This window comes from Heterodontus francisci, chromosome 32, assembly GCF_036365525.1.
Source record: "Heterodontus francisci isolate sHetFra1 chromosome 32, sHetFra1.hap1, whole genome shotgun sequence".
Taxonomy (NCBI): domain Eukaryota; kingdom Metazoa; phylum Chordata; class Chondrichthyes; order Heterodontiformes; family Heterodontidae; genus Heterodontus; species Heterodontus francisci.
Genome location: NC_090402.1, coordinates 17,200,585 through 17,224,330, shown reverse-complemented (window position 1 = coordinate 17,224,330; position 23,746 = coordinate 17,200,585). Strand labels below are relative to the sequence as shown.

Below are 23,746 nucleotides of genomic sequence, written 5' to 3'. Positions count from 1 at the left end.
GGACACGATGGGTTAAAGGGCCTGTTTCTGTGCTGTATGACTCTATGATATTGAACACAGCAGCTCATTTAAATGGCTGGGCGGACTAACCCCCGATGATGAGGAGGGAGCAGGTGGCCCATCCCCGGCAATGACATTGGTGCCACTGTGCAGGCGCTGACACCATTTCTAAAGGACTTCGATCCCCACATTGCCAATTAAAATTTAAAGGGACATTTGTTATAAAAAATTAAACAACTTGATCCTGAGCTTCTCCCCCACAACCCACCCAAAAACTATAGAATGAAGTAACTGCCCTCTCCCCCCCTCAAAAACATTTACCTGGTGCACCTGACCTTCCCCCCCACAAAGTTCACAAACTTGAATCTTTACTGTTTCCCACCATCCCCCACACCTATTAAATCACTCTGATGCTGATTGTCTCTCTCCCCGCCCTCACCCCGCACTCATGCACAGAGAAACTTACCTGCTCCCCCCTCTGCACCAGTGTTGCGCCTAGGATCTCAGTCCGGAGATTAGATTAGATTAGATTAGAGATACAGCACTGAAACAGGCCCTTCGGCCCACCGAGTCTGTGCCGAACATCAACCACCCATTTATACTAATCCTACACTAATCCCATATTCCTACCAAACATCCCCACCTGTCCCTATATTTCCCTACCACCTACCTATACTAGTGACAATTTATAATGGCCAATTTACCTATCAACCTGCAAGTCTTTTGGCTTGTGGGAGGAAACCGGAGCACCCGGAGAAAACCCACGCAGACACAGGGAGAACTTGCAAACTCCACACAGGCAGTACCCGGAATCGAACCCAGGTCACTGGAGCTGTGAGGCTGCAGTGCTAACCACTGCGCCACTGTGCCGCCCTAGATCCAAAGGCACGGGAGTGCCGGCCACCGGCACTTATATTGGAGCGGAATGGACGGCGGGAGGGGCAAGTAATTAATTCCTTTATTTGCATTTTTAAAAATATGCAAATTTGGCTCCCGTCAAGGAGTGGCGGTGTGGTGTGAGGGGGGGGGGGGGGGGTGGGTGTTGGGGGGCGAGTGCTCCGCAAGGCCTCGCTGCTGCCGGCAATATCGGGCCTGACCTTCACTGTGCCGAGGCCCGTGGCAGGCCTCTGCCGGAGGCAATTTCCAGCACCGCCCCCCGCCATGATCCCCAACGTCGGTGGGGGCTGGAAAATCCAGCCCAATATCTCCATGTGGCTTGGTGTCCTATATGGTTTTATAATGCTCCTGTGAAGCGCTTTGGGATGTTTTGTAACATTAAACTATATAAATATAAGTTGTTCATTATAACAAAAAATAAACATACACTTTAAATGGACATTTATGATTTTGGCACAGTTAGTGAACAGAGGAAATCCTCCCGAGGCGAGCTGCAATCTTGTTACATACTTTCAAGACTCGGGTTTAGAATATGATATTATTTTGCTATATCTGAACCGCAATTACCTGCACTCTCCAGTGTTTTGTTTGCTTGTAAAAAAAAAGTGCATCTTAGATCTTAAGAACACAAAAATCATGGCTGACACTCCAGTGCAGTACTGATGGGCCACTGCACTGTCAGAGGTGCTGTCTTTCAGATGAGATATTAAACTGAGGCTCCATCTGCCTTCTCAAATGGATGTAAAAGATTCCATGGCACTATTTCAAAGAAGAGCAGGGGAGTTCTCCCCTGTGTCCTGGTCAATATTTATCCCTCAGTCAACATCACAAAAAACAGATTCTCTGGTCATTATTACATTGCTGTTTGTGGGAGCTTGCTGTGTGCAAATTGGCTGCCATATTTCCTACATTACAGCAGTGACTACATATGAGAAGTACTTCATTGTCTGCACTTTGGTGGTTGTGAAAGGCATGATATAAATGGAAGTCTTTCTTTTCTTTTATCAGCAGGTCTGGGCTAGCTGCTTGTGTTTGCTCCAGCTGCCAGTCTCCCTTCCATGGCTATGTTCACACCCCTGGTGTCCCTGGAGAAGAAGCGCACAGTGTCTGCTGGTACACCTGACAGCTTTCATGACCAATGGGTGCCAGAGGGACTGGAGTGCACAGTAGACTGTGAAATTAATGTTCTGATTGAATCTGATAAGGTTCCTTCATTTGTACTTATAGTTAGGATTTTGTTGTTTGTGCCCCTTTCAACTTTTGTTTAACATGATGTTGATTGGTGACACCAGCGTCATCCTCGCCGACCAAACAGAGAAATTAAGAAACTTTAATGGCCTGGATGAGGAGTTTGTGTTATTCCCGCCGCCAAAATTGGCGGCAGGCGAAAGTGGGCCACAAGTCGCGGAGCTGCCGCGATGCCAAACGCAGCAGCTCATTTAAACAGGTGGGGCAGGCCGCGCCCCCGATACCCAATGACGTGGAGGGGGCGGGCTATCCATCCCCGGCAATGGCATCAACTGCCTGTGCGCAGGCGCGACGCCATTTTAAAGGGCTTTGAGCCCTACCATTAAATTTACAGAATTAAAGTTACAGTTGATAAAAAAATTAAATACATTAATTTTGCCCCTCTCTCACAACCCCCAATAGCCATAAATTACTTGCCCTTCCCTCCAAAACTTTGTCCACCTGACCTCCCCCCCCACCACAAAGTGCATAAACTTTAACCTAAAACCCTTCCCATCATCCCCTATGTCACTTTGACCCTGTTTTCCCCCTTCTGCACTGAGAAATCTAACTCCTCCCCCTTCCCCACCAGCGTTCCGCCTCATATCCCCAAATGGAGATCCGAAGGCGTGGGAGAGCCAGCCAGCGGCAGTAGGAATGCTCCGACAGAAGGTGGGAACATAAGTATAATTAATGTATTAATTAACTGCAACAACTACCGTGGAATCTCCCTGCTCAGCATAGTGGGGAAAGTCTTCGCTCGAGTCGTTTTAAACAGGCTCCAGAGGCTGGCTGAGCGCTTCTACCCTGAGGCACAGTGTGTCTTTCGTGCAGAGAGATCGACCGTTGACATGCTGTTCTCCCTTCGCCAGCTACAGGAGAAATGCCGTGAACAACAGATGCCCCTCTACATTGCTTTCATTGATCTCACCAAAGCCTTTGACCTCGTCAGCAGACGTGGTTTCTTCAGACTACTAGAAAAGATTGGATGTCCACCAAAGCTACTAAGTATCATCACCTCATTCCATGACCATATGAAAGGCACAATTCAGCATAGCGACGCCTCATCAGACCCCTTTCCTATCCTGAGTGGCGTGAAACAGGGCTGTGTTCTCGCACCTACACTGTTTGGGACCTTCTTCTCCCTGCCGCTCTCACATGCGTTCAAGTCTTCAGAAGAAGGAATTTTCCTCCACACAAGATCAGGTGGCAGGTTGTTCAACCTTGCCCATCTAACAGCGAAGACCAAAGTATGGAAAGTCCTCATCAGGGAACCCCTCTTTGCTGACGATGCTGCTTTAACATCTCACACTGAAGAGTGTTTGCAGAGATTCATCGATAGGATTGCAGCTGCCTGCAATGAATTTGGCCTAACCATCAGCCTCAAGAAAATGAATATCATGGGACAGGACGTCAGAAATGCTCCATCCATCAATATTGGCGACCACGCTCTGGAAGTGGTTCAAGAGTTCACCTACCTAAGCTCAACTATCACCAGTAACCTGTCTCTCGATGCAGAAATCAACAAGTGCATGGGAAAGGCTTCCACTGCTATGTCCAGACTGGCCAAGAGAGTGTGGGAAAATGGCGCACTGACACGGTAACACAAACGTTCGAGCGTATCAAGCCTGTGTCCACAGTACCTTGCACTATGGCAGCGAGGCCTGGACAGCGTATGTCAGCCAAGAGCGACGTCTCAATTCATTCCATCTTCGCTGCCTCCGGAGAATACTTGGCATCAGGTGGCAGGATCGTATCTCCAACACAGAAGTCCTCAAGGCAGCCAACATCCCCAGCATATACACCCTACTGAGCCAGCGGTGCTTGAGATGGCTTGGCCATGTGAGCCGCATGGAAGATGGCAGGATCCCCAAGGACACATTGTACAGCGAGCTCATCACTGATATCAGACCCACCGGCCGTCCATGTCTCCGCTTTAAAGATGTCTGCAAATGCGATGAAGTCCTGTGACATTGATCAGAAGTCGTGGGAGTCAGTTGCCAGCGATCGCCAGAGCTGGCGGGCAGCCATACATGCGGGGCTAAAGTGTGGCGAGTCAAAGAAACTTAGCAGTTGGCAGGAAAAAAGACAGAAGCGCAAGGGGAGAGCCTAATATGTAACAGCCCCGACAACCAATTTTATCTGCAGCACCTGTGGAAGTGTCTGTCACTCTAGAATTGGCCTTTATAGCCACTCCAGGCGCTGCTTCACAAACCACTGACCACCTCCAGGCGCTTACCCATTGTCTCTCGAGACAAGGAGGCCAAAGATGAAGAAGAAAAAAAATGTTCAATTTATTTGCAGATGTAAATGGGGATCCCATCACCGAGTGGCAGGAAGGCTGCCACGAGGCCTCGCCGCTGACAGCAATATCGGGCCGGGCCCTCCTGGTGTTGGGGTGCGTGGTGGCCCTCTCCCGGAGGCATTTTCTGTTCCCTCCCCCACTCCCATGACCCCTGACGTTGGGGGCCTGTCAAATTCAGCCCACACTGTAAGAGGTTGAAACCCTTTTCCATTATTTGAGAGGGCTGTTCCTCAGCTTCTGGCTGCCGATGTTTGACCACCCTGTGCGCAGGTGCGGACCAGGTCAGAGAATCGTCTCATGCATCTGCTCCCGGGCCTGGCCAAAGTGCCCATCAACAGGTCCAGGCACAGCACACTCGATGGGATCATTCAGCCCAATTACTTGCCTCTCTTCCGTGGCAATGTCTGTGCCCGGATGTCCCTGGAGAGAAATACACGATGTGCATTGGTCCACTTAGGGCCTTCCGTGACTGGAGGGCATCTCAGGGACTGTAGTGTGACATTAACATGGCCCACCAACATTTCAATTCAAATTGATCATTTTTCTTTTTAATTAAAAATTTGAATGTATTGTTCATGACCCCTTGAAAAGAAAGGGGCACCTTATGTTAAATTGATCTTCACTGCCGATTAAGAGGTGAAGAGAAGAAAGCAAACAAACAATATTAAACTGGTGTATTTGCTGATCCGATGCTGAGTGTTGTCTGTGTTTCAGGACTGGGCACTTCACCCAGGACCTGATCACTGCTCCTTCTACCAATCCAGTCTGTACTTCCATTATCTGTTCACTGGGGAAGTCGAGCTACACTTGGAGCATTTTTCTTTTATAATTTGGAAGATGATGCAGCTTGTTGTTATTGCAGTCTATGATGAGTATTTATTACTAAATTACCAATATCGCTTGCTGATTGATTATCAGATGAGACATGTTCTGATTGATACAGGATTGAATATTCGACATTCATTCTCCTTCAGTTACCGCTTTAATCCCAAGCATTCTTGGTCATTTAAATTGATTCTTAGGATGACTTCAGCTTGGAGACTGTACTAACTTGCACTGGAAATAGGGGTGCCTGAGAAACATTAGTACCAAATGCCATCAATTGTTTCATTTTTACAGTATACTTAACGTTTAAATCGCCTTATGTAAAGTTGCAGTTGTAAACATTGTCAAGTGACAATGGGTTTGAAAATTTGCAACATTTTCCACGTTTTTCCCACAAATCAGTCTAAATATTCCCATTGCTCTCCTATTCTAAATCGTTCATGTTTTCCCAAAAATTACAATTCATTAAACATTGTTACGTTGCAATAAAGTTAAATTAAAAGATGGACGTGTTTTATTTTTTTTAAATATATCTATTTCTGGTGTTTTAAGTGAAAAGGTTTTGCCTGAAATTTGACCAGGCTGCATCTGCGGATGTCATTTAACTTTGCTCCCTAGCACCACCCCTATGTCAGTTGATTCTTCATTATTCACAGGCGTTGGTTGAAATTGAGCTTTGGAAGCAGAGGGTGGAACCGTCTAGTCAAATTCTACCGGTACATCAGCTAACTAGTTCAGTTAAATCAGCGGGATATTCTTGTATCAAGTGAGTTTGTCAGGTAAGAAACACTGCATTGTCTTCTATTTGGGGTGGTCCTTCGCCTATTTTTTTCCCAAATGCGTGAACGAATGAGGAAGTTGTGCTCCAAGGGTGTGTTGTATGGGATTTTCTTTTCCATTTAGGGTAACAGTTGCTAGCATTAGTCACTATTGTCTTCACTGTGTGGTTTGGGCAAAGTATTTTAAGAATCTCTTTAAAATACATGAGCAGACTCTTTGTCTAGTTCGCTTTGTAGAATTGCCTATTTGCTTTCTATTGAAAACTGGAATCTTTAACCAAATATAGGCGTGTCTGGCTCTCCAGAATCCAGCAGATTTAAAATGTATTTTAAAATGTACACATCTGTCTGGAGCTCCTATTTCTTACCTTGTTCCTTATGTCCATTTATAGTTGCTGTGTTATGTCCCCTGCCCGGAGAATTATTTTACTGGACTGGGCGTTAACCGGAGCTCTCTATTGATCTAATTCAAGTTTTGTATATTTTCCATCAGGCTGGAGGAATCGAGGACACTTTTTAAAGCGGAAACTTCAGATGGTTTTATTGTTTTGTGAAGTTTCATGAAACGTAAAAGTTTTTGTTTAAAAGTACTGATTGCGTGCAAACTTTCGGAAGTTAGAGGGTTGTTTAATTAAGCTGTTACTGGTCTGTTGGGAGAATGAGTCATTAGGAAGAACTGATGATGACTGATCTCATCTGACATCCAAAGTCAATTTCCATATCTTTAAAAAAAAATCTTTTATCCTTTTTTGGGGTAAAACCAAGGGTTCAGACAGTTTTATTTTAGATGTGTCTGGTTATGGCGATGCTTTTTCACTCGTCTCGCCATTTTTAAAAGCCGGTAATTAACCCCGAGAGTTGTTCAGAGCTAGTTAACAATTGAGTTAGAAATGTTTTATAAATTAACACCCAAGTATGAAATGGCTCCATCTTTGAAGATAGTAACAAGTATGGAACGCTTGAATGTAAAGTAACAAAATAACGCGTGGAAGTAAAGCTGATGCCACGTCTGAGATCGACTCTAATTCACTAGTGGCTATCCACACGGTTTGACTTGTGAAAATTATTGGACTTTATCACTGAGGCAATGACTCTATTCTGATCCCCCACCCCCCTCAAAGCCAGTGTGATGTTTTGTTATCTGTAACTGTAGAACTTCTTGGGTAACGGCCAGAAATCTAAATGGGTGGGTGGAGACAGCACTCAACAATTAAAATACTGTGGTAAAGTTAGTTTTATGAAATATTTCCCCAATTTTGTCTCCTCCTTTTCTCAAAGGTAGCAATTTGTGCTAGGATACACTTCCAGAAGTACTGGCAGACTTCCTGTTCTTTGTCCAATTGGTCATTCTTTCCTGTCCATCTAGACAAGATGTTAGGCTATTCAGCTATAAGGGCTTCACTTTCAAGCCTGCCGAAAAGTTGTCCTGATCTTGCATCTGTGTGTGTATAATTTTAAATAATTATAAACTACAGACACTGCTCATTAGGTCAACTTTGGGAACCCTAGGTATTTTTTGTTTTTATCTTTTTAGTCTAAAGACACTGAACCTAGTTAATCGTGGCTGCAGTGACACCCTGGCAAAGTTCAATTAACTCTGCACAGCCCGGAGATGGGATGTGGAAACCTTCCTTATTTATGTGGCTGTGTTTCTCCCTTCTCTTTCCCCCCACCCTGCCACAGTGCTATAGGTAGTGCTGCATGTTTTTTTGTATAAATAAGTGCAACTTGTCCTCTTGTTCTTTGCCCAGGTAAGCAATATTTAATCTGAGCCTTGGGTCTGGGGAAGTGGGAAAGAGGCAACGTTACATTCGAACCCCATTGTGATCTCGCCCGATGCCCACATGCTCACTTAAAGCAGGTTTTTCTAGATTCCACATTAAGGCTGGAACTGTGGCCACTTCTTCCCTTCCTCCCTGAAGCAGGAACACAGAGGCTGATTGTATTGCCCAATCGCGTCCTGCAGACTAGCTCCTTGGCACAGTCAAGAGACCAAACCCTGGGTTGTTTTCATTTGTATAGTCCAGGTATTCCCTGGATAAGCTTGCTGGATCATCAGGGGAAATCTTTTTAAATATTTTATAAACACTAACATAGTTTCCCACAGTTGTCAGTGATGGAAGTATAATTAATTATTTTGGATCAATGATTCACATTGCAAAATGATAGTTGTGGTCCAAGACGATGTCAAAACATAAAACTCTGTTGGAGAATATGACATCAAATATGTGCTTTACTTTCCACTCCATGTAAATTTTAATATATATATGTATCCTTAACATCTACTGAACTGTGTGTGGCAATTTTACCGAATTGATCAATGCTTCCTCAGTATTACTTCCTTTTTCCCCACTTCTTCTTCCACAATGTTGTTTGTTAAAGATTGGTTATGATCTTTTTCAAAACTGTAGCACTTTCTTAAAAGTTTGCAAGTCTGCCTGTAACTTTCTTGATGTAATAGCACACGTAAGCATCGTTGCTCCAACTTTTAAATGTTTTTGTTCAAAGCTATTCTAATTCTCATTGTAAAAATATTAAGAGCCCTGTCCATATTGATTTTTAAAAAAATGATAGTTTAGTGCAATGCTAAGTCAAATTGTATTACTAACCACAGCTGAATCAATTATAATTGATAAACCTGATATTTAATTTTACTAGGCCAAAACACTGGTAATGTTGCATGTCAACTTATCAACTGGTATTTTAACTTTCCGAAAGCAAATCCAAGGTCACCAGGCAGTTAGTAATTCCTTCCTAAAGTTATTTTCAAAATCCATCTTGCCAAGATTAAGAATTCTAAACTAACTACATCTGCTAATAGCAAGCAATACAGTGTACAGAATAATCCACCTTCCTGCATTGCTGCAGTGAGGCAAATATTTGTGGTGTGTGTTATGTCGGGTTTTGAATGTAATGCATACTGAGGAAGTTAAAAGGAAAATTCATCTTAAATACTGAGGAAGCACAATTGTTACTTTGGTAAATTTGCTGTAGACCTCTGTTCTAAAGTGAGGAAGCATACAGGGAAGTTATATCCACAAAAAAAAATACAGTTCTGTTACATTATTTGACATTACCTTGTAAAATATAACAATTTCTTGAATGTTTAAACCCAATTGATTTTTTTTTTTTAGTATACTTCAGCATGATTTATGCCTTGATATCGAATTGTTTCAAAACAGCAAAATAAAAGCAGATTTGTGTAAAGTGAATATGCTGAAAGATTGGGAAAGCTGGCAAGAGAATTCTTCATTCCTGATTGCAGCTGTTAGTTACAAAACCCAAATCTCAGCAGGTGTTGTTCTATTTTAATTTGCAAGGCTTGTTGAAGGTTAAACATTGTTAATCTTGCAGTGTTTAGTAGACATCTTCTCAACTGACTTTATTGTCAAAGGAATGTAATTTCAGTTTACTTTCCCCATGACTTCAAACTAAAAGGTTTAACATCCTTTATTGAGTGGAACCTGTTGGTGAGTTCAGTTTTTTAAAAAAAAAAGCCTTTAAGAATGATCAATCTGCCATTTACTGTACAATTAAATTGAAAAAATTCCAGTTATTAGAAATAAGTAGAAGTGTGTGTGGGTTGTTTGGGGGAGGGGGTAGAAATTACCATTAAAAATGAAGAACCAGTGGAGAAAAAAGGAATCTGGCTGCAATCCATCTAACAGGGAAGTGTGTTTATCTGAATTGCCACCTAATCTTAAAATGTTGGAAATATAGTTCTCTATTCTCTTGCTTTTCTCAGCCTTTCCTTACCCCTGTTTTGTCTGTACCCATTTGAAACTGCTGGTTTTAAATGGGAACGAACATTTTGTGACTTGGGACTTGCTGAACACTCCCAGTTAGTGACATTGAATGCGACTTGTGTTATATAACTGAAGTGGGCGAGGGGTGTGGGGACTAGTTGCTACACAATGTTTGCCTGAAGGCTAACTTGAGTCAGTTGCTTTAAAGGATAATGTGCACTTGTACAGGTAATGGTATAACTTAAGTTTTGTGACAAATGGATTGGAGTAAAAGAGTGAAGAAATCTTCATACTATTTTATAGGGCCTTGGTGAGACCCCACCTAGAGTATTGTGTACAGTTTCTGTCTCCTCCTTGCCTAAAGATATATATACTTGTCATAGCGAGGGAGTGCAATGATAGGATACTCCTATGAGGGGAGATGGAGTAGACCAGGCTTATATTCCCTAGAGTTAAGAATGAGATGATCTCATTGAAAGGTATAAAACTCTTAAGGGGCTTGACAGGGTAGCTGTAGGGAGGATGTTTTCCCCCTGGTTGGGGAGTCTAGAACTAGGGGTCATAGTCTTAGAATAAGGGGTGAGATGCTTAGAACTGAAATGATGAGAAATTTCTTCACTCAAAGGATTGTAAAGCTTTGAATTCTCTACCCCAGAGGTCTGTGGATGTTCAGTTGCTGAGTATATTCAAGTCAAGAGATTGATTGGATTCTAAGGGATATGGCTGGGATATGGGGATAGTGTGGGAATGTGTAGCAGAGGCAGATGATCAGCCATGATCTTGCTGAATGGCAGAGCAGTGTTGTGGGGCTGAGTGCTCTTATGATTTTAGATGACTATATTTCCTCATTGTAAGATTTTCTTTCCAGTTCATCTGAGGAAGAGTACTGCAATGTCCTTTTCAGTTGGGTATTTTCTCAAATTCTCACATTTTGAGTACAACAAATTACATTTCACACAAGCCTGGCTCTAACTCCATTAAGGCGCAGAACCAGAATCAGCAGGAAATAGGATACTTTATTTGTATTAATGAGCCTTATAGATGTAACCATTTTAAGAGGAACTGATTGCTAATTGTAATGGAGTTTGAATTTTAAGCATTCTTTCCACAAGAGCAGGGTGAAACTAGGTGCAACTGCTTTGGGAAACATACTCAAATACAAGATTACATTGCAGAAGCATTCATAAGTATTTCTTTCTTCAGTTCCCACAGTGTTAACAGCTGATATTCATTGAGTCTGAATTTCGTGGCATTCTTTTCCAGGTCTTGATTTTGGATATTTTATGTGCACCTTTTCCTCCGTATTTTCTTCCATCCCTCTGGAGGTATCAGCCCCTTGCTGGTACACAGCAGTGGGTGTCCAAGGACATGTATTATTCATGGCTTGGTGAGTGATAAGTGACTGGAACACGGGATGGCACACGCACACAGTTATTAATTGGTAACTCTTGTGCAATTGGGTTAATCCAGTAGCAATGGGAGGTGGGGTGAGACTGCATTTCCCTAAAAACCTAATGTGGGACAGTGTGAAATTATCCACTTTGGCAAGAAGAATAAAAAAGCATATTCTCTAAATGGTGAGACACTGCAGAGCTCTGAGATGCAGAGGGATCTGGGTGTCCTAGTGCATGAATCACAAAAGGTTAGTATGCAGGTACAGCACATAATTAGGAAAACTAATAGAATGTTATCGTTTTATCGTGAGGGGAACTGAATACAAAAGTAGGGAGGTTATGCTTCAGCTGTAGAGGGCATTGGAAAGACCACATCTGGAGTACTGGTCTCCTTATTTAAGAAAGGATGTAAATGTGTTGGAGGCAGTACAGAGAAGGTTTACTAGACTAATACCTGGAATGGGTGGGCTGTCTTAAGAGGAAAGCTTGGACAGGCTCAGCTTGTATCCGCTGAAATTTAGAAGAGTAAGAGACAACTTGATTGAAACATATAAGATCCTGAGGGGTCTTGACAGGGTGGATATGGAAAGGATGTCTTCCCTTGTGGGAGAATCTAGAACTAGGGGTCACTGTTTAAAAATAAGGGGTCGCCCATTTAAGACAGATGAGAAATTTTTTCTTTGAGGGTCTTGAGTCTTTGGAATTCTCTTCCTCAAAAGGTGGTGGAAGCTGAGTCTTTGAATATTTTTAAGGCAGAGGTAGATTGATCAGCAAAGGGGGTGAAAGGTTATTGGGGATAGATGAAAATGTGGAGTAATCAGTTCAGCCGTGAACTTACTGAATGGCAGAGCCCTCGAGGGGCCAAGTGGCCTACTCCTGCTCCTAATTCATATGGTCATAGTTACTTAATCATCTGCAAAGTCATATTTAGTCATTCTGAAAGCACCATTTTGCTAAAAATGAGCAGAGTAGCATAAAATCCATTCCAAAATATTGTCAATTATTTTCAGCCAGTTTTAGGGTTTGTGAAACAAAGTATAAATGTTGAACTGAGTGGTGCTTTGGTGTGGAATGATGTAGGTTCACATTGGTTAGTCTCCATACCCATACCTTTGTGCAGAAGCATTGAGAGAAGGACAGTGATTCTCCACAATGCAGGTGGGGAAAGTCAGTTTTAAGTCACCCTGTGTAATTTAATTGTACTGTGCAGCATCCAGGCAACGGGAGAATATAATGATGCTTTTTGTGGGGCCAAAATTGAACTTGAGAGCAATAAGAACAAGGATATACAAACTGCAGCCTATAAGTTACATTTAGTCCCTCAGGGTGGCGCAGTGGTTAGCACCGCAGCCTCACAACTCCAGTGACCCGGGTTCAATTCTGGGTACTGCCTGTGTGAAGTTTGCAAGTTCTCCCTGTGACCGTGTGGGTTTTCTCCGGGTGCTCCGGTTTCCTCCCACAGCCAAAGACTTGCAGGTTGATAGGTAAATTGGCCATTGTAAATTGCCCCTAGTGTAGGTAGGTGGTAGGAGAATGGTGGGAATGTGGTAGGGAATATGGGGTTAATGTAGGATTAGTATAAATGGGTCGTTGTTGGTCGGCATAGACTCGGTGGGCCGAAGGGCCTGATTCAGTGCTGTATCTCTCAAAAATAAAAATAAACTAGACCCTGGAGCTCAGACAGCGCTCTTCCATTTGTGCACTGGTTTGGTCTGTTTCTCTGGGGCATGGTGGGTGCAGGCAGCTTTGAACAAAGTTCTTAATACTATTAGTTCATTGATGCATGAATCCTAAATCAGGACACAGATTTGTTGGTATCACGAACTTGAGATTTATGAAAATAAATGTAAACACTGATTTTTAAACCTACGTGGCTCTGAAAGCTCCATGTGACTCAAGATAAAAAAGAAAGTCAGATCCCTTTGAGTTAGAAAGTTAAGTATATAGTGGCATGTTGGTTTGATTACAGTTACTTAATATACTAACAGTGTGATTTAATGAAGTGTATCTGGCATCATCTGAAATATGGCATGAGATCAGCACAGCTATTGCAAAATGCAGTATTTTGTTTTGCAGGACTGAGCTAAAGACATCTATTCATTTTTTAAAATCCGTGTGACGTCTGCTGATCTCAGAACCAAACCCCAGGGGTCGTGAAATGTTACTGGCAGACATGAGGGGCTGAGAAAACTGATGTGAAGTGACATGGAATTGTACAGCATAGGATGAGGCCATTTGTCCCATTTGTGCATGTGCTTGTTCCTCTTTGCAAGAGCTATTCAATTAGTTCCACACTCCCCTTTCCCCATTGAAGTGTTTAATTCCCATTTGAAAGTTACTAGTGACTGTCCTTCCATCACCCATTCAGGCAGTGCATTCCACATCACAACTCGGGATAGGTGGGGAAGAGAAAATCACATCTCTAGTTGTTTTGCCAATTACTTTAAATCTGTGTCCTCTAGTTACCAACCCTCCTGCCAGTGGAAGTAGAGTAAACAGGAAGAAACTATCAAAACACCTTTAAAATCTCGAGTGCATCAGTCTCATAATCTGAAGGTCCTGCATTCCATTCATTTCTCAGAAGTCAGCATGTCTTAGACAGCTTTTTGTGTCCGCTGTGGCTCAGTTAGTAACTCACCCGCCTCAGTCAGTATGTTGTGGGTCCAAGGATTTGAGCAGAAAAATCAATGCTGACGCTCCAGTGCGATTTTGAGGGAGTGCTACACAGTCTGAGGTGTTGCTTTCAGATGAGACGTTAAACTGAGGCCCTGTCTGCCCTCTCGGCTGAACATTAAAGATTCTGTGGCACTATTTCGAAGAGCACAGGAGTTATCCTTGATGTTCTGACTAGTATTTATCCTTCAATCAACATTGCAAAAAACATTATCTGGTTATTATAACACTTAGTGGGAGCTTGCTGTGTGTAAATTGGCTGCCACATTGCCTGCACATCAAAAGTACTGCATTGGCTGTAAAATGCTTTGAGACATCCGGTGGTTGTGATAAGTCCTATATAAATGCAAGTCGTTTTTTTTTTTTGCAACCTTATCTGCTTTAAGGAGAACAATCCAAGCTGCTTTAGTCTCCACATAACAGAAGTTCCTTACCTGGTACCATTCCAGTAAGTCTCCTTGACAGCCTCTCCCAAGGTCGTGAGTGAGCAATTTGATAGTGAAGTTGACATCCCTTGCAAAAGTTCTACTTTTTTTTAAAATGATGGCCCAAGGATAACCAAATAGCAGACATCTTTTTAACTGGTTACACTCTTGTTCATGTGTGTACATCAGAAAAGCACTGTTTTATGACACATTTTGGCAGATTGAAACTATGGCCTGGACTTTGATCAGTGGCAAACAAATGGCATGAGCCATTCATTACTCTTCAACTTTCCCCACAGACTTTCCGTGGGCTTGTGTGCTGGAACCTGCAGTTATTACCCAATACTAAACTGTGCAGCACCCTCCACAGGGGATTTGGTTCCTGTGAACAGGTCAAACAAATGTGCATCTCTTCAACCAATCAAATTTTAAGAATCCTTACTGAAACGAGCAGAGTCTGAACCAGAAAGTGTCAGTTACAAGTGAGTTCAACGCAAAGTGCAACAAGGGAAATGATTGAATTGAGAGAAATGAAAGTTTATAAAGTTACTTGAATTTTAAGAAACCTCCAATAACTAAAATCTGAAGGCATGAGACTCCACACTTGTTACTGTCAATCTCTCTGGCATTGAAAATTAATTGAGGCTGATCAGTGCTTAAAAATTCACTTGGACTTGAATGGACAGCCCTAACTCTGCCACGTTCAGTGGTTATCTATAATGGCAGGGAGTGAAGTTGATATTTACAGGTTTTCAATGCTGGGCCTTTCGGTGGATTACCGATATCGCAAAGCTTCTGGAGGAGCAGGGCAACTCTGACAGCAAGTCACGCTTTCCCTATTTAATTATGCCTATGTAGTCAATGGACACTGCTGCCTGATTTACTCAATAATGGTGAGCTGTGAGTTTTCTACTGCAAAATCCGGGCCATTGTAATGGACACTTAGGTTATTTTGTGTTTAGTGGTAGTGACCTTACGTGACCTGCTCACAGATCCCTGATCTCCTGTACAAGGTGCTGCGCCATTTAGTCTTGGCTAATAACTGCAAGTTCCAGCACAGAAGACCACGGAAAGTCTGTGGGGAAAGTGCAAGAGTAATGAACGGCTCATGCATTTGTTGGCCACTGAACAAAGTTTCAAAAAATAATTGATCAATAGAAACTTAAGGTTTCTGAATGCGGTATTGTGTGACGGATGTTTTATGGCAGTTTGATTTAAAAAAAAAAAATAGAAACCACACAAAACGGCAGACTGCTCTTCTGGCACCTCCCTCTTCAAATAAAAGTGCTCAGGGGAGCAGAGCACCAGATTCAGCTCCATTCTCAAGCCTGCCAGAATGTTCATATAAGCTGAAATCCACCAGGGGTTCAACAATTTGAAGTCTGACATCTACTGAGCTCCATTTAGGACTATGGGCTTTCACCACTGATTGTTCACTCTCTGCCGGAGTGGTCATTTTGTAAAAAAAAAATGGTTGTTGCTGGTTTACAACTGCAAACTGAATCGCGTCAGTAAATAAAGCTGGCTACTAGTCTGAATGATATGAAGTTTAGTACACAGCAGAGATGTTGGAGCAGAACAGTTGCAAGTTATCAACATCATGAAGTGGAAAAAGATAAACTGGCAGAATGAATTAATTGTGCCGACACTGTAATTCCATCAGTTCTTTGGTACCAGTCAGCTTGGTGCTAAGATTCAGTCTTAGCTGATGAAGATGCAGTAAGTTAACTACTTGTTCATTATTCCAAAGTTTGGACCCCTGCGATATTTTAAACCTTTTGCATACTCGAGCTAGGGATACAAAGAACAAAGAAAATTACAGCACAGGAACAGGCCCTTCAGCCCTCCAAGCCTGCGCCGATCCAGATCCTCTATCTAAACATGATGCCTATTTTCTAAGGGTCTGTATCTCTTTACTTCCTGCCCATTCATGTATCTGTCTAGAGACATCTTAAAAGATGCTATCGTGCCCGCGTCTACCACCTCCGCTGGCAACGCGTTCCAGGCACCCACCACCCTCTGCGTAAAGAACTTACCACGCATATCCCCCCTAAACTTTTCCCCTCACTTTGAAGTCGTGACCCCTAGTAATTCAATCCACCACTCTGGGGGGGGGGGGAAAAAGCCTCTTGCTATCCACCCTCTCGATACCTCTCATGATTTTGTACACCTCAATCAGGTCCCCCCTCAACCTCCGTCTTTCTAATGAAAATAATCCTAATCTACTCAACCTCTCTTCATAGCTAGCGCCCTCCATACCAGGCAACATCCTGGTGAACCTCCTCTGCACCCTCTCCAAAGCATCCACATCCTTTTGGTAATGTGGCGACCAGAACTGCACGCAGTATTCCAAATGTGGCCGAACCAAAGTCCTATACAACTGTAATATGACCTGTCAACTCTTATACTCCATACCCCGTCCGATGAAGGAAAGCATGCCGTATGCCTTCTTGACCACTCTATTGACCTGTGTTGCCACCTTCAGGGAACAATGGACCTGAACACCCAAATCTCTCTGTACATCAATTTTCCCCAGGACTTTTCCATTTACTGTTCACTCTTGAATTGGATCTTCCAAAATGCATCACCTCGCATTTGCCCTGATTGAACTCCATCTGCCATTTCTCTGCCCAGCTCTCTAATATATCTATATTCTGCTGTATTCTCTGACAGTCCCCTTCACTATCTGCTACTCCACCAATCTTAGTGTCGTCTGCAAACTTGCTAATCAGTCCACCTATACTTTCCTCCAAATCATTAATGTATATCACAAACAACAGTGGTCCCAGCACGGATCCCTGTGGAACACCACTGGTCACACGTCTCCATTTTGAGAAACTCCCTTCCACTGCTACTCTCTGTCTCCTGTTGCCCAGCCAGTTCTTTATCCATCTAGCTAGTACACCTTGGACCCCATGTGCCTTCGCCTTCTCCATCAGCCTACCATGGGGAACCTTATCAAACGCCTTACTGAAGTCCATGTATATGACATCTACAGCCCTTCCCTCATCAATCAATTTTGTCACTTCCTCAAAGAATTCTATTAAGTTGGTAAGACATGACCTTCCCTGCACAAAACCATGTTGCCTATCACTGATAAGCTCATTTTCTTCCAAATGGGAATAGATCCTATCCCTCAGTAACTTCTCCAGCAGCTTCCCTACCACTGACGTCAGGCTCACCGGTCTATAATGACCTGGATTATCCCTGCTACCCTTCTTAAACAAGGGGACAACATTAGCAATTCTCCAGTCCTCCGGGACCTCACCTGTGTTTAAGGATGCTGCAAAGATATCTGTTAAGGCCCCAGCTATTTCCTCTCTCGCTTCCCACAGTAACCTGGGATTGATCCCATCCGGACCTGGGGACTTGTCCACCTTAATGCCTTTTAGAATACCCAACACTTCCTCCATCCTTATGCCGACTTGACCTAGAGTAATCAAACATCTGTTCCTAACCTCAACATCCTTCATGTCCCTCTCCTCGGTGAATATTGATGCAAAGTACTCGTTTAGAATCTCACCCATTTTTTCTGACTCCACGCATAACTTTCCTCCTTTGTCCTTGAGTGGGCCAATCCTTTCTCTAGTTACCCTCTTGCTCCTTTATATATGAATAAAAGGCTTTGGGATTTTCCTTAACCCTGTTTGCTGAAGATATTTCATGACCCTGTTTAGCCCTCTTAATTCCTCGTTTCAGATTGGTCCTACATTCCCGATATTCTTTCAAAGCTTCGTCTTTCTTCAGCCACCTAGACCTTATGTATGCTTCCTTTTTCCTCTTAGCTAGTCTCACAATTTCACCTGTCATCCATGGTTCCCTAATCTTGCCATTTCTATCCCTCATTTTCACAGGAACATGTCTCTCCTGCACGCTAATCAACCTCTCTTTAAAAGCCTCCCACATATCAAATGTGGATTTACCTTCAAACAGCTGCTCCCAATCTACATTCCCCAGCTCCTGCCGAATTTTGGTATAGTTGGCCTTCCCCCAATTTAGCACTCTTCCTTTAGGACCACTCTCTTCTTTGTCCATGAGTATTTTAAAGCTTACGGAAATGTAATCATTATTCCCAAAGTAGTCCCCTACTGAAACTTCAACCACCTGGCCGGGCTCATTCCCCAACACCAGGTCCAGTATGGCCCCTTCCCGAGTTGGACTATTTACATACTGCTCTAGAAAACCCTCCTGGATGCTCCTGACAAATTCTGCTCCATCTAGACCTCTAACACTAAGTGAATCCCAGTCAATGTTGGGAAAATTAAAATCTCCTATCACCACCACCCTGTTGCTCCTACATCTTTCCATAACCTGTTTACATATTTGTACCTCTATCTCACGCTCGCTGTTGGGAGGCCTGTAGTACAGCCCCAACATTGTTACTGCACCCTTCCTATTTCTGAGTTCTGCCCATATTGCCTCACTGCTCGAGTCCTCCATAGTGCCCTCCTTCAGCACAGCTGTGATATCCTCTTTGACCAGTAATGCAACTCCTCCACCCCTTTTACCTCCCTGTCTATCCCGCCTGAAGCATCGATATCCTGGGATATTTAGTTGCCAATCATGCCCTTCCCTCAACCAAGTCTCAGTAATCGCAATAACATCATACTCCCAGGTACTAATCCAAGCCCTAAGTTCATTTGCCTTACCTACTACACTTCTTGCATTAAAACAAATGCACCTCAGACCACCACTCCCTTTGCGTTCATCATCTGCTCCCTGCCTAATCTTCCCCTTAGTCATGCTGACGTCATTATCTAGTTCCTTACAGGCTTTCGTTACTACCTCCTTACTGTCCACTGACCTCCTCATTTGGTTCCCATCCCCCTGCCACATTAGTTTAAACCCTCCCCAACAGCGTTAGCAAAAGCACTCCCAAGGACATTGGTTCCAGTCCGGCCCAGGTGTCGACCGTCCAATTTGTAATAGTCCCACCTCCCCCAGAACCGGTCCCAATGTCCCAAAAATCTGAAGCCCTCCTTCCTGCACCATCTCTCAAGCCACGCATTCATCCTGACTATTCTTTCATTTCTACTCTGACTATCACGTGGCACTGGTAGCAATAGTAGGATCTTTATCAAATTTCAGTGATATCTTTAAACCTTGTTTAAACATTACATGTTAAACGTTGGCTCTAAGTGGAACCTCTTGACAACAGCCAGTGTAAGGCTGACTTTTCCACCTCCGTTTTGCTTGTTGAGAATGGAAGGTGCCTTGGTTAGTGGCTGCAGTGCATCTTGTAGATGATACACACTGCCACTGTCTGTCAGTGGTGGAGGGAGTGAATGTTGAAGGTGCTGTTCAAGTGGGTTGCTTGAGTTTCTGGAGTAGTTGAGGTGAATAGCTTGGGTACGTTTAAGGGGCAGCTAGATTAACACCTGAGGGAGAAAGGAATAGAAGATGACCAAGTGGAGCATAAATACCAGCATGGACCAGTTGAGCCCGGTGGCCAATTCTGTACTGTAACATCTATGAAAAGTTCACGCTTGTGGGCTCTCCGGTTGTCTTTTTTTGTGGGACTGATTAGTTTCACACAGAACCATATTCAAACCTAAGCCTGAAGAGGACTTGCCTCATTTTAATGACAGATGTTCCTAAGGTTCGTAGAATAACCAGGCAGCCTTTTGAAGATTCAAGGAGGGAGTCTCTAATGACAGAAACCATGAAAGTTCTTTAAAAGTGCAGCCACGTTAGGGGAAATATGAAGTAATCAGAAGTCAGTGCTACTTTTTTATTTAAATATCTAGATCGGAATGTTCTTTCCCCTCTTGGGTACCTCGTGTATGACCAACCAATTTCGTGAGTAAGGCTCTTGAAGTGCTTGTTCCTAGCCTAGTGATCGTAAAGAACGAGCAATTCAGTTCTGTACTTTTAACTGCCATGCATTGAGGTAGTGACTAATGAGACTTCCATTTAAGTATCTTCATGGAACAGGTTATTGTTACAGAGGACTATGAACAATGGGACTTGAAGTTGCAATGCATAGTTTTTTTTTTTATTTCCAAAATATACTTTATTCATAAAAATCTGCAAAAATTACGTTGCCAAACAGTTTCAAACAGCACCAAAAAATACAAACATTGCAAGGGAGATCAGTTTCCTTCAATACTATCATGAGTTTCTTCACAACCCTTCCATTTCACTATTGTCATGCCAATTACAGTTTTACATTTACAGCAAACGAAAATATCAACGATACAGTTCGAGGGGTTTCCCATGGATCCAGCCCCTCAGTTCAGCTTGGTGGGGGGACCTTACACTGTGGTCTTTCCCCATTGAGCCTTTGCTGCGGCTGCCCCAAGCTTTAGTGCGTCCCTCAGCACGTAGTCCTGGTTGCAATGTATAGTTTTGATTTGCAAGTTTGTGCAGCTTTAAACAGCACTTCCTGTTCTGCTGAAACAGGAGCAGAGTCCACGATTTTTAATCACATTTGAGTCATAGTACATTTCATTCTGAGCTCCAATTTATACCAAGTGACTTTTGGTAATAGCTAATTCAAATTGCACACTAATCCATACATTTATACAAAGCATCTCTGGCAACTCCACTTTTAGGCTGGTTTGTTGTGGCAGGACATCAAAACCGAAGTCCAATGTCAATCTACATAGTAACTTCACACACTTTTCTTTATTCTAATGCTTTATCTTCCTGCTGTAAATGATATTTGCTTTGGTTCTTTAATTGCATTCCTACAAAGGTGATGAGAAGGGTTTCACTGTGCGCTGCAGTTTGAGATTTCTGACACTCAATGGCGCACCTCTCCATTTCCCTATTTAACCTAAATAGCCCCTGATGAAATTGTAACCATCTTTTGTTTACCCCAGGCAACAGTTTAATAGTATAAGTATTGATCAAATTGAAATTTTTTTTCCCGAAAGCACTTGAGTTCATAGAAGTCTGAAATCTCTGACATAATTACTCCTGAGTAGGAAGCTAGAGAAGAAAGGAATCTTGTGCTTGGAGTTATTCCAGGAGTAGCTATGTCTTGCTGCAATGATTTCTGTGCCATTAGAAATGAATTTACTGATGTGGCTGCTCGCTCTGCCAAAGAGGACGAGTGCAGTTGTGTTTTTTTTTCCCAGTATGCTGGGGAAATGAACAGCTGACTCAATGGATTTCCTGACCGTGTATAAACCTTGTCCTAATCCATTTCCAAAGTTAGCTCATAAGATTAGCCTGCCTATTAATGGGTCTGCAGTCGTTGTAAGCAGTTGCTGCTGGCTGCCTTGTATTTTACAACTAAAATGAGTGTGTCGAGTTTAAGGAAGACTTCATGGGGACAAAAGGATGAAGATTCTCAAAAGAGAGGTTGGGGTGGAAGAAGATGGCCGTGGGAATGTTTTTAAGGGGTGGAAATTCTACAGAGATGCCTGCTTTACCTAATCTCCACTAATATCATCCAGATGTGATGGCAGCATGTTTGAGGGGGACTCTTGTTTTGAGGAAGGACTAACTACAGCCCTGAGATTTGAGAGTATTTGAGCAACAAGATAAATGGAGGTGAAAACTTAAGACGTGGGGTGGTTTCACATGATGATTCATTTCTGTTTGTGAACCGAACTCGTGCCTCAGCTTTCTGTGTGTTTCTTAGAATACAAAAAACAATGATCAAGTTTTCAAATGAAATCTAATGTTAATAAAGTTTCCTATCTGGATTGCTTCTTTATTTAGTATTAGCAGCTGATCTTTTTTCCCCTTAACTAAAGTTACTGCATTCCTGACTGGTGGGGCGGGGGGGGGAATTATTTTCTTTGTTATAAGTATTTTCATCACATCAATGGTTCACTTAAAATAAATTGCTTTTCAGTTCATGAATATTTTGTAGGAAAGAGGGGTAACCATTCTACCCACAGCAATGTCTTTTATAAAGAGCTGTTAGAAGAGAGAATGCAGCTAAACAAAGATGATTAACCCCATGGTAACCGTTGGTCTACGAATCTCTAAAAGCCGCTGTACGACTCTGCTTGTGGTTCTTTTGATCAATTTTCTTGCTTTTCTTTGGTTTCCTGTGCATTGTGGATGCTACTGTTCCCCATGTAGTTTAGAATCTGCTGTATCCTTCAACCTTTATTCTTTGAGATTTCTGTCTCAAACCCTGATGCAGCTGTCAGGAATAAAAAGGAGCCCCATCTCGAGGCAGAATCCCTAACTCCCTCCTAAAGACATTGCAAAATTCAGATGGTAGCATAGATGCTGAATTCTGAGACGGCCAATTTTTTTTTTTAAGCAGGAACCACAGTTGAATACAATATAAGAAGCCAAGAAACTTTTTTTTTTAAATTAAAATCCAAAATGAGATTTAGATTTTTGGGTTTCTTAAGTAGTGGTGCAAGCTCAATGCAGGAGTGAAACAGGGCACCTGAAAGATTCCATGGATTAATCGGAATCAACTTCAATTTATTTTGTGCCTTTTTAATGTGGTGAATCAGGTCTAGATGTTTAACGAGTAGTGAAGTCAATGAGAACATTTTTAACACTGAGCTGCAGAAGAAGAAATGAAGACATGACAAAATGCTTGATCAGAGGTGGGTTTTAAGGAGCGACTTAAAGGACGAAAGATAGTTATCGAATGAATTTCAGAGCTTGCAGCCAAGGTGGCTGAAAACAGGGCCACTAATGGTGGAGTCATTGGCCGGAATTTTTACGGCCCCCAAATGAGCAGGCCAGGGAGCAGTTCCCAACCCCCTCCCACCCCTGCTGCAATTTTATGTGGGGCGGTGGTGAGAAATGGCCCACCTGCCCCAGGCCAATCAAGGCCCTTAAGTAGTCAATTAACTGGCAATCAAGGGCCTCCTCCAGCCGCGGGTATTTTTACCCTAGGCGGCCGGATGGCAAAAAACATAAAGAAACCACCTGATAAAACCAGGCAGCCCTCTTGTGGACTGGGGGCCCTCTTCTGATTGGGCACCCTGTGTCCCACGGAGGGCCCAGCCAATTGTCCCTGGTGAGGCCCTGAAAACTTGCCTGTCTTCCAGACTGTCCTTCACCTTGCTTGTGATGGCTGGATGTAATCCCAGCAGTGGCCACCACTCCTAGTGGCACTGCTGGGACCAAGAGCTGCCAGTCTGCTGATTGGCCAACAGCTCCACTAGGTGGGACTTTCTGCCTCGAGGCGGAAATCCTGCTCAAGGCCAATTAAAGGCCTGGGGAGCACAATATCCTGGCCTGACTCCCCAGGCTTGGTGGAGGTGGGCTTGCCCCTGATATTTTGACTAGTGGGTGGGGCCTCTCGCCTAATGAAAAATTCCAGGCAATAAAACTACATGAGTTCATACCTTCAGAATTTCCACTGAATGAATGAATCATTCCAATGCAGATGGGAATTCTGGGGAGGGCAAAGGAGTAGTAATGTTGTAAATTACCATTCATGAAGGTTGACTGCTTGATAGGATGTTCATCCGGACTGTAATCTAACATGGGTAAGGAAATGGCCAGTGGCATCAGATACAAACTCTGGTATTTTTAGGAATTAAAA

The 23,746-nt window shown here is 43.1% G+C and overlaps 1 protein-coding gene across 1 annotated transcript in view; it reads left to right on the top strand.

Moving 5' to 3' along the window:
* Window positions 1–5,881: 5,881 nt before the first annotated feature.
* The window catches only part of LOC137347671 (gelsolin-like), a 63,507-nt gene continuing 45,642 nt past the window's right edge, over window positions 5,882–23,746 (top strand). The window contains exon 1 of the mRNA XM_068012348.1: window positions 5,882–6,033. The gene's annotated coding sequence lies outside the window, so the exon portion shown is untranslated. The remainder of the gene's footprint in view (window positions 6,034–23,746) is intronic.